Source organism: Microtus pennsylvanicus (genome assembly GCF_037038515.1).
Source record: "Microtus pennsylvanicus isolate mMicPen1 chromosome Y unlocalized genomic scaffold, mMicPen1.hap1 SUPER_Y_unloc_3, whole genome shotgun sequence".
NCBI lineage: Eukaryota > Metazoa > Chordata > Mammalia > Rodentia > Cricetidae > Microtus > Microtus pennsylvanicus.
Window position 1 is genome coordinate 1483450 of NW_027460881.1, and position 11589 is coordinate 1495038.

Below are 11589 nucleotides of genomic sequence, written 5' to 3' on the forward strand. Positions count from 1 at the left end.
CAGCACTCCTGTTCCACTGTCTCTTGGCTCTGTTTCTGTGCTTGGGCTTCATAGCTTCCAATCTCTGCATAGGAAGAACTCTTCAGGTTAAATCAGACACAAAGTGGTTTCCTCCACCATAAGTGCCTGCAAGGATAAGAAGGTGAGGATGTGAGGTCAAGGCTCTTTTTAGGAATAACTTTGGAGCAGGTGAAAAAGGCAGGGCTGAATAGATTTGGATACCTAAATGGAATATGTTCTTAAGAAATTAATAGGAAAATTATCAAACTCTTGTCTACAGCTCAGTATATGTGTATCAGAGACATATTCCTGCTGCAAAATGCAATTGACCTCTACTGAGAAACCTACTCTCTGACTTACTACATCAATGAGAGAGGAAGCTATGCCTATACCGAAAGTGAGAAAGAAATATCTGAACAGATGGCAAAGAATTCAAAGAACAGCCACTCCTCTCCTTACCACTCAAGCTACTGGTTAGTTGGTTGATCTATAACCACCTGCCCAAGTTCATGGCACTCCAGTCCACTGGCTCACTCTATTGTGTCTCCTGATCCAGATCCAGGTTGATTACATAAAGATATTCTGTATCTTCATTAGAGAAGTGAGTACTGTGAGTCAAAGTGCCAAAAGAAAGAAACATTAATCTGTGCACCAGCACCTATTAGAAATAATTATCTTTTAAAACACATATGGACAAAGAGGATCTTTGCCATTTAAGTGGACTGAGGAATCGGACATTTTTAGCAAAGATAGAGTGGGGAGAATACCTGACATTAACCGTCCCCCAGCTGTCAAATATAGGAGCTGTTAACGACATAAATTTTGGACCCAGAGCAGTTTTGAAAGAAACCTTTCTTTGACTACAGAGGTCCTAGTTGCTTCCTAAACATATTTACCAAAAGAAAATATCTTGGCTCTCTAGATTCCAACTTCTGGAAATTCGGTTGAACAGTTGAGGACCACAAGAGCTGAACTGACCTCCTCAGCCACCGTGAAGATAGTAAGCCCACCTTCACAGAAGACCAGTGCTTCATGTGGAACACAGTTGCCACCCCCAACCAAGGCTTTGTGACATCATCGAGGCTCTACTTATGTCATAAAACTCCTCCTAGCCAGGTTTCTTCCCTACTAACCCCCAGAAATATCCAGCATACAGGTCCTAAAATGCTGCTCATACAGCCCCATGAAGACCCAAAATAAAAACCCCAATCTTCTTCCCAATTACTTGAGTCATATTTTCCAAGTAACTCAACCCCTTTATGTGTTTTTTTTTTCTGTAAAATAATTTTTGGTCTGAGTCAACAACTCACATGAATGTTTTTTTTCCTATCTCCAATGTCCTCATTGGTTATTTTCTATTGATGTTTCCATTACTTCATAATAATAATTATCAAACTTTCCACTTCTCTTCCTCCTCCCACATTCTTCTTGCTCCGCAAATAAACCTCTCCACTCAAACACCAGTCCAAATAGAGGGCAGGGTACTTTGAGCTGTGGGAAGTCCAAGCCCACCCTTCATCCATCCAGATTTAGCAAGGTATGCATCCACAAAAAATATGATCACAAAAAGCCAGTGTATGATATGCAGACAATTGCAAGTGCCATTATCTTTGGCTTCTCCGTCTGCCCCAATTGTCAGCCACATTCAGAGCTTCCAGTTTGATCCCATGTTCTTTCATTCCCAGGTCACTGGATTAGTTGAAATCCCCTTAGTTCAGGCACAGTGTCTCATAGTGTGGACCAAGCCCTTATATTCCTGACATCCTTGCTCTTTTTCTCCATCCATGTGCTCTTCCACTGGAGCTTGGAAGCTCCATCTAGGTTTCTGATTTTGACCCTGACTTGATCTCCATCATTTGCCAAACAAAAGTTCCATGGTGGTTTTCAAGATAGTCAGTCATCTGTCTGACTATGGGACAAGGCACACATAGTTCCTAGGGACATGTCACAGTGCGGTCAACTTCTCCTTCTGCTTAAGTACCTAGAGAGGGTCACCCTATGGCCTTCTGAGAACCACTCGAGAGATATTGATCTTGACATCCCCAGAATGGCCCCATTAATTGAGATATAATCAGTGTATGTGCATTAACTTGTGTGTGTTTGTGTGTGTGTATTTAAATCACAATAACAAATGGATTGTAATATTGAAGTTTCTTCTCATCTTGAGAAGAATATTTGCTACAGAAACACTCTCACTGTAATAGTGAGAGTGTAAGCTATCTAAGAAAGGAGAAATAACTGGAGGAATCCCCCAGGAGTTAGGCTCAGTGTCCCAGGAATTACGCCCAAGGAAAGTCAATGAACTCAGTGATGGAAGATAAATCCCAGCCTAAATAAAACCCTAAATCATTTAGGTGGAACATGAGATACTCTTACAACAGTTACAAGAGGTCTAAAATGCCTGGACTGGAACATAAGGGGAACACAAGGACGTGGAGCTGAGAGTGCATGTCAAAACTGATTGGATCTGGAAAAAATTATGTAAGCATACCAAGGAAACCACCAGTGGGACAAAACCCTAAGAAATCTGTATGACAACATATCATATTGAACATAATGAGATTTATAGACAAAGGAAAGATCTCAATTATGTCACTGTCACACAGGTGATGATGAACCAGTTCCATCGTAGAGTGACTCCCTGCTGTGTTTAAGATAACCTGTCAATTCTGTCTAGTCAGTTACAAGGAAATTTGCATTAATTGCACAGATTAACTATCAGCATCATTTACTGCACAATCAAAGGCAAGGCAAAGAAATCATAGACATGTTGTTGAATGCTGATGATGTTATTGGGAGTTTTGATGGGTTTTTTTCTTAAAGGGAAATCATCGGTGACTCTCATGCATGAAGCAGATCCTTTCTCTGTGATGTTTCCTGAATATCCACTGAGATACCAGCCCATTGAGTTGTGGTCTCTCTCTCTTTTAAAAAGCAACATCTACCTTCAGCTTGATCTCTTGCTTGAGCTTCCCTTCCGGCTACTAGGCTCCTTTTCTGATCCTGCAGAGGGCTTTTGTAAGGGATTGTGATCTCTAAGTTTTTCCCCTTTCAAGAACTAATCATTCTATTAATCACAATTCTAAACTGCTGTGGGAGTTTGTTTGTGACTTATGCCTTCACATGTGATACAAGCGACCTGTGTGTATAGGGTCTTCTCTCTGTTCATGTGGGGAAGGCATGGCAGCAGGAGTAGATGGCTGCTCATTCTCTGTAAGGAAATCAGTAAACAGTGGGGACCAAGTACAAGGATGTCCTGAAATATTAAGTCTTGTCCTTTCAAGGCCCCAAAGCCTCCAGCTAGGTTCAGGGTCACGACAATCTCCAAAACCCACCGAGCATGAAGTATTCAGAACCACAAGCCTGTGTGTGCCATATCACGTAAATTCATCGTGAGTACACCAATCTGTTTTTTTTTTTCAATTCTAAATTATTTTGTCCCATCAGAACGATCTATATTACCAATTAACCAAATTTGCTGCATCTTTGGTGTCCTAGAATTGCTTTAAATTGTTGCTGGGACAGTCTTACAAACCTTCCTGTGCTGTTATGAGACCTTAAGGGGACAGCACTTATTTCAGAAATCAAAGGCAGTTGGGTTCAATCCTATGGGTAGCTGTGAGCTAGACACTGGAAGGATGGATTTGACTAAGAAAGGGAGACAGCATACATGGAGGCAGGTAACCTTTCCTTTGCAAAATGACCCATTTTGAGGCCTTACTTCAGGCTCTTCTCTTCTCCTAATCTTGGTTTTTTTATTAGTTTAGGAGAAGAATTAAAACTCCATTTACAGTATCTGTGAACCTGAATGAGTTAAGTATGTGTGACCAACTTGATGTCTGCCTGTCTGTCAACAGGGCCAGAGTTCAGGGGCATCTGATGCATAGCACAGGAATGTCAGCCATCAATCTCTGGTCCACCTAACTCTACAGCATTAGAGTTGTCATGGTTGCTCATCTGATCTTCCTCATATGATCTCCATCCACAGAGATGTCAGAAAAATCCTCCCCTGAGAGTGCAAGTTCTTTACAAATGAAAGATTATACAACAGAAGACACATGGGAGATTTATATGGGCAAGCTGTTGAAAGGATAAAGTGACAGAAGAAGTTTATTGATTAATTAAAGAAAGAATCCGCTTCAGCTAATAGGTTAGGACATAGGTAGGTGGAGTAAACAAAATAGAATGCCGGGAGGAAGAGGTAGTGAGCTCAGAGAATCCATGCTCCCCTCTCCCCGGCAGATGCCATAGCTCTGCTCTCTGAGGCAGATGTCGATGCAGCCAGCCACCATGTCAGACATGCTGAATTTTTCCTGGTAAGTGCACCTCGTTATACTACACTGATTATTAGAAATGGGTTAAAATGCTGAATCTAATGGGCCAGCAGTGTTTAAAAGAATACAGTTTTTGTGTATTTATTTCAGGCATAACCTTCATGCGGCCGTGGTGCTGGGGTCACAGCCTCGCTGCTCAAATAACTACAGAATGGCTTGCAGCCTTGTGGACAACTGAATCCACTGAAAGCCTGAGAATGCTTGGGAAAGTGTAAAGCATGTTTTCTTGGTAGCAGCGATTTCTCGGTCTGCTCTGCTTGCTAGAAGAAAGCAAGGGCTCTCATCTAAAAGAGGCTTGCTGACTCAGCTTCAGCTGCAAAACCCTGCAGCCCTTAAGAGGTCCTGCAACAAAACATTTAAATGGTGTTGATAAAAGCCAACTGAATGCTTGTATGTTTTCAGCAGTAGCAGGAAAATAAACTGTGTTGTTTTAAAATGCCGGCATTCTGGGCCATCCTGCCTGGGCAAACTCTGACTGTTTGAGGAAGGAGGGCCAGCTACAGAAAGAGGGCTTGAGTGTTGTCTGTTGCAGCCTCTTTGATGGCAAGGACCTTGAAACACTGTAGACTTGTGGCACTGAATGCGGCTCTGTTCGGTACCTCAGCCACAAGGTTGGAATGGCAGAGAGCTAAGGAATGGGCTACATCTGGCCAGCAAAGCCACGGCTTTAGTCCTACTGAGATTGCTTGGTAAATGAAAGACTAATGTGGTCAGAAAAACAGAGAGAGACATAGAGTAAACAAGGATTCAAAGACAAAGAAAAATTTTAAATGATTTACAGTGTGTTAAAAATATGTGCAGGGTAAAATTTGAAGTTCTTAAAGTTAAAAAAAGGAAGAGAGTTGTTGGGTGTGGTAGGACACACCTGTAAACCCAACACATGGGAGGCAGAGGGAGATTGACCTCTGCACCTTCAAGGTGAGGTAGCACACGCCTTTAATCCCAGTGCCTAGAAGGCAGAGACAAACAGATCTTTGTGAGTTCAATGTGTAGTAGCATACACCTTTAATCCCAATGCCTGAAAGGCAGAGAGAGGCAGATCTCTGAGACTTCAAGGACAGACAGGTATACAGAGTAATTCCAGGTCAAAGATACAGAGAACCTGTCTCAAAAGGCAAAAAATAAAAAGGAAAAATAAACAAAATAGAGGTTAAATTGAAGCGCACAAAGATGGAAAATTCACAGCGAATTTTGATATTGTATGCTATTATGCTCTTTTTGAATCATTTGAATTTTGAGGCAGTAGCAATAGCTGCTAAAAGATGTTTCTTTATAAAAGCTGCTGAAATAATCCAACATAGATATTTTGAAAATGCCTTGACTTTGAAATTTGGATCTAAGGACATGATGCTTTGGAAAGGAGTTTCTATTTTGTTTTCACAGAGGGTGATAGTCTGTGGATGCCTCTATCCTAATATGGTAGGATGGACCACGCCCTACTTAAAGGTTGCTGTGAACACCTTTAAAAAATTGCTTCGCTCAACTGCCAACTGAGATAAATCAATAATGATGCCACCATTCAGCAGGAAGCATTTTGGAGAGAAGAAACTGCACCCACGTTCCCAAATATGGCTTATAAACGTTCTTTTACATTTAAAGTGGGATTGATATAGATATGAATATTTGCATTAGTATAGATTTTGCTTTACTGATAGAGATTTTAGGTCAATTTTGTTATATGTATATGCATTTTAGATCTTCATTAAGGTATTGTGATTGTGTAGTTCATTTAAAAATATAATGTATATAGGTTATTAATGGATAATCATTAATAATAGTCAAGTTTGTAGTCATGTTAGTTAGATTTTCTAGCTACATAGATATATATATTTCAGTTAGATAGGCATTATTCATATCTCTCTAGACTACAAAATAGGCTATTTAATGTTTTAGTACCTTAGGGTTTTTCATGACAGTGAGACACTCTACTCTTGGCAGCACATATCTACTTCAGGAAGAAGATGGGCATCACAGAGGATCCTTATGGAGTTTGATAGCCATTTGGGGAAGAAACTGCTCTTGCCTGGATTGTTGCATAAACTGTACACAGAAAACACGCAGAGAGAGGACTACTGAACTTGCCTAAAAGTGAGATGATCTTTTCGTGTTCCTGATTCAGGAAAGGGTCAGCAAAACATTCTTCAAGACAAGCAGATAGTGACTGCCTTTGAAATTTCCTGCTTCATGGAAATGTCTGCTGGAAACTATGGGCCTGTAGGCTGAGGATGGAAACACCAACGGTACAGAGGAACTTTGGGTGACTGTCCAGGCAGCGAGATGTCTCTGTCATTTCTAGAGTTTGAAAATGGCTTACTTTTTGTTTGCTTAGGTAATACTGTATTATTCTGGAGTCTCTGATGGAGTTGAAGGATAGATAGATAGTTATAGTTTTCCATTGTTATGATAAAAGATAAAATAGATATAAATATTGTAACTGTAATTCTTGCTTGATAACTGTTTTGTTATATGTAATTTTGCTTTGTTAAAGTTAAAGATTCCGTTCTTGTGTAAACAGAAATAGGAGTAATGATGGAGTATAGGTCATTGGTTAATTAAATAAGAAACTGTTTGGCCTGAAAGGTTAGAACATAGGTGGGTGGAATAAACATAAGAGAATGCTGGGAGGAATAGGAATTGAGCTTAGAGATGCCATGCACCTCTGCCATGGGCAGAAATGGTAGCTCTGCACTCTGAGGCAGATGGCGATACAGCCAGCCACCAGGTCAGACATGCTAAATCTTTCCTTCTAAGCGCACCTCGTGCTGCAACATACATTATTAGACATGGGTTAAGAGGCTGAAAATAATGGGGCAGGCAGTGTTTAAATGAATAATTTTGTGTTGTTATTTCAGAGCATGACCTTACACGGGAGCCCCATGGGGATGCAGCCCTGCTGCTCAAATTTCTACAATCAAGGAGGAAATGGAAGAAGGGAAGAAAGAAGAGAGAGAGACAAGGAAGAATGGATGAATTCAATCATTCCTTGGAAAAATGAGTGAACCAATGAATGAGGAGACCTAGTAGGAAAAAATGTGCTGGATTCTCTCAGAGAGTCAGGTCAAATTAAGGATTGACAAGGTTTTCCACTAAGGAGGAGGCTTATTCCATTTTACCTTCTTTGTGCTCCAGGCCCACCTACAAGAGTGATGATGAGGACAGGGAGAAGAAGAGGAGAGGGTGTACCCGAATTCCCTGGTACAATTTCTCACCCAAATTGTAGCCAAATCACCTGACCTGGGACAGCTGATCTACATGGTGGACCCTAACTCCCAGTTTGACAACTCTAACATTTTAACCAAGTTTGTGAAGATGAAGGAACCAAAAATAGCCCAGTTACAGGATGGCAGGTTCCTTACAGGATGGGAGTCAGACATCAGTACCATACTGGTGTTTGGTGGTTTGATGGGTGTGTGGGTTCTTTGGCAGACTCCACCTAACATCATGGATTCCCTACTTTACTGATATTATGGAGTTCGGTGCATTCATCATATGTGTGCATGTCACACACTAGTGGGCATCATATGTACATGATTATCCTGTGTGTGGGTGAGTGTGTTCATGAGTTTTATAGCCCAAGTACTACAGAACATGATCAATGAAAGGGAACACTGTTTTCCACATATGGCAGGGCAATTATTTAAATGAACTGACAAGGGTTGGATGGCATGGATAAGACCTATGAGAGTTCAAGGCATACCGAATCCAGGCATGACAAAGTAGGTGGCAGACAGAATTCTGGCAAAACTAAGTAGGTAGCTTGATGTCCAACTTACTGGGGAAGAGCAACTGAGCGGAGACACTTTTCACTAAGCAACATGCTCTAGTGGAGATCAAACATCCTTTGACTTACAGCCAGTACGAATTAAACCATTCATCAAATGAAACCTAATTTTCTCTGATTTTGAGTATACATTTGTGTCCCTTCCTGATTAATCTACTCTTTATCCTCTTAAGTCCCAATACCTCACGCTGATATCAGTCACATCTTTCCATTTGACATGGTTTTCCCTCAAGCTACATACCGCCCCGAGATCATACAACTTTTTGTCCCCTCTCCACTGCTTCCTTGACAGCGATCTTGTCCTTTACCACACCACGCATCCCCAGTCCTTTACTCTCCAAGGGGAAAAGACCATAAATCCTGCTTTGTTTTGAGGCATGTGTTTCTGTGATGCCCCATCCACCAAACACAATCCATCATTGACCAAATAACACAACATGTTAACAAATTTTTATTCTTTGAGAAAGAATAATTCATTGGAAAAGATACCAGGATTCATAGAAGACCTGAGGTATCTCTGAAAAAACACATTCCCAAAGAGAGCATTAATTCTGCCCCTCAAAATTTGAGAATTTCACTTTAACAGATCTTCACCAAATCATAGACATAGATATGGAAGTCATTATCAAACTTGATGAAATACACAGAAGGTTTGTTGGGAACTTGGCAAATAATTTTACCTATCTCTTGGGTTCCATCTTTTTTGTTGTACTGCACTCTTTTGCCCTGCAAGGAATACCTGCCTAATTCCAAAGTCACCTCTACTGGAGGACATTCAGGCGTGATGTGGAGGTTGCCTTCAATGGAATCATCATGATGGTGGTAAAGGTACAGGACCGGATCATTCTCGTTGACAATGTAGAAACAGGTCGTTATGGTCTGCACCTCATCTGGGACCACGCCACTCCACTCTTCCTTAGAGCCTGTCATGATGTGGAGGTTGCCTTCCAGGTAGTCATCCAGGAGGTGGTAAATGTACAAGACCGGATCTTTCTTGTAGGTAATATAAAACCAGGTCTTCATGATTGGCACCTCTTCTAGGACCATCCCGTTCCAGTAATTCTTAGAGCCATTTGTGCCCATGAATGTATGTTTCACTGCTCTGCCAACTATGGTGTTTGAGAGATGAGTGTCTGTCACCTGAGGAAATGGCACATTGTTATGCAGGATCTTCAGGTTTAAAATCCTTTCATCACTATGAAGCTCCAAGCCATAGACACAATCAATCCCATCATATTTCAACAAATAGAGAGAGGGATATGTTGGCAATTGATCTAGAATGATGGCTTTCCAATGGGTGACTGGTTCATTGGCTTCCTTCCAGCCATGAGAAATTCTGCGGCCAACAATATTCTCCAGGGCCTCAAAAGGCTTACTAAGTTTTTGCTTCTGGAGCGATGGCCCATTCTTCTTCTGGAGATGTGGCATGCCACTCATACTAAGAGGCATCTTCATCATAGCCGGAGACATTCTGAGATAGGCCACAGCACTCCTGTTCCACTGTCTCTTGGCTCTGATTCTGTGCTTGGGCTTCATAGCTGCCAATCTCTGCATAGGAAGAACTCTTCAGTTTAAATCAGACACAAAGTGGTTTCCTCCACCATAAGTGCATGCAAGGATAAGAAGGTGAGGATGTGAGGTCAAGGCTCTTTTTAGGAATAACTTTGGAGCGGGGGAAAAAGGCAGGGCTGAATAGATTTGGATACCTAAATGGAATATGTTCTTAAGAAATTAATAAGAAAATTATTAAACTCTTGTCTACAGCTCAGTATATGTGTATCAGAGACATATTCCTGCTGCAAAATGCAATTGACCTCTACTGAGAATCCTACTCTCTGACTTACTACATCAATGAGAGAGGAAGCTTTGCCTATACCTAAAGTGAGAAAGAAATATCTGAACAGATGGCAAAGAATTCAAAGAACAGTCACTCCTCTCCTTACCACTCAAGCTACTGGTTAGTTGGCTGATCTATAACCACCTGCCCAAGGTCACGGCACTCCAGTCCACTGGCTCTCTCTATTGTGTCTCCTGATCCAGATCCAGGTTGATTACATAAAGATATTCTGTATCTTCATTAGAGAAGTGAGTACTGTGAGTCAAACTGCCAAAAGAAAGAAACATTAATCTGTGCAACAGCACCTATTAGAAATAATTATCTTTTAAAACACATATGGACAAAGAGGATCTTTGCCATTTAAGTGGACTGAGGAATTGGACATTTTTAGCAAAGATAGAGTGGGGAGAATACCTGACATTAACCGTCCCCCAGCTATCAAATATAGGAGCTGTTAACGACATAAATTTTGGACCCAGAGCAGATTTGAAAGAAACCTTTCTTTGACTACAGAGGTCCTAGTTGCTTCCTAAACATATTTACCAAAAGAAAATATCTTGGCTCTCTAGATTCCAACTTCTGGAAATTCGGTTGAACAGTTGTGGAGCCCAAGAGCTGAACTGACCTCCTCAGCCACCGTGAAGATAGTAAGCCCACCTTCACAGAAGACCAGTGCTTCATGTGGAACAGAGTTACCACCCCCAACCAAAGCTTTGTGACATCATCAAGGCTCTAATTATGTCATAAAACTCCTCCTAGTCAGGTTTCTTCCCTACTAACCACCAGAAATATCCAGCATACAGGTCCTAAAATGCTGCTCATACAGCCCCATGAAGACCCAAAATAAAAACCCCAATCTTCTTCCCAATTACTTGAGTCATATTTTCCAAGTAACTCAACCCCTTCATGTGTTTTTTTTTTTTTGTAAAATAATTTTTGGTCTGAATCAACAACTCACATGAATGTTTTTTTTTCATAGCTCCAATGTCCTCATTTGTTATTTCTATTGATTTTTCCATTACTTCATAGTAATAATTATCAAACTTTCCACTTCTCTTCCTCCTCCCACATTCTTCTTGCTCCGCAAATAAACCTCTCCACTCAAACACCAGTCCAAATAGAGGGCAGGGTACTTTGAGCTGTGGGAAGTCCAAGCCCACCCTTCATCCATCCAGATTTAGCAAGGTATGCATCCACAAAAAATATGATCACAAAATGCCAGTGTATGATATGCAGACAATTGCAAGTGCCATTATCTTTGGCTTCTCCGTCTGCCCCAATTGTCAGCCACATTCACAGCTTCCAGTTTGATCCCATGTTCTTTCATTCCCAGGTCACTGGATTAGTTGAAATCCCCTTAGTTCAGGCACAGTGTCTCATAGTGTGGACCAAGCCCTTATATTCCTGACAACCTTGCTCTTTTTCTCCATCCATCTGCTCTTCCACTGGAGCTTGGAAGCTCCATCTAGGTTTCTGATTTTGACCCTGACTTGATCTCCATCATTTGCCAAACAAAAGTTCCATGGTGGTTTTCAAGATAGTCAGTCATCAGTCTGACTGTGGGACAAGGCACACATAGTTCCTAGGGACATGTAACAGTGCGGTCAACTTCTCCTCCCTGCTTAAGGACCTAGAGA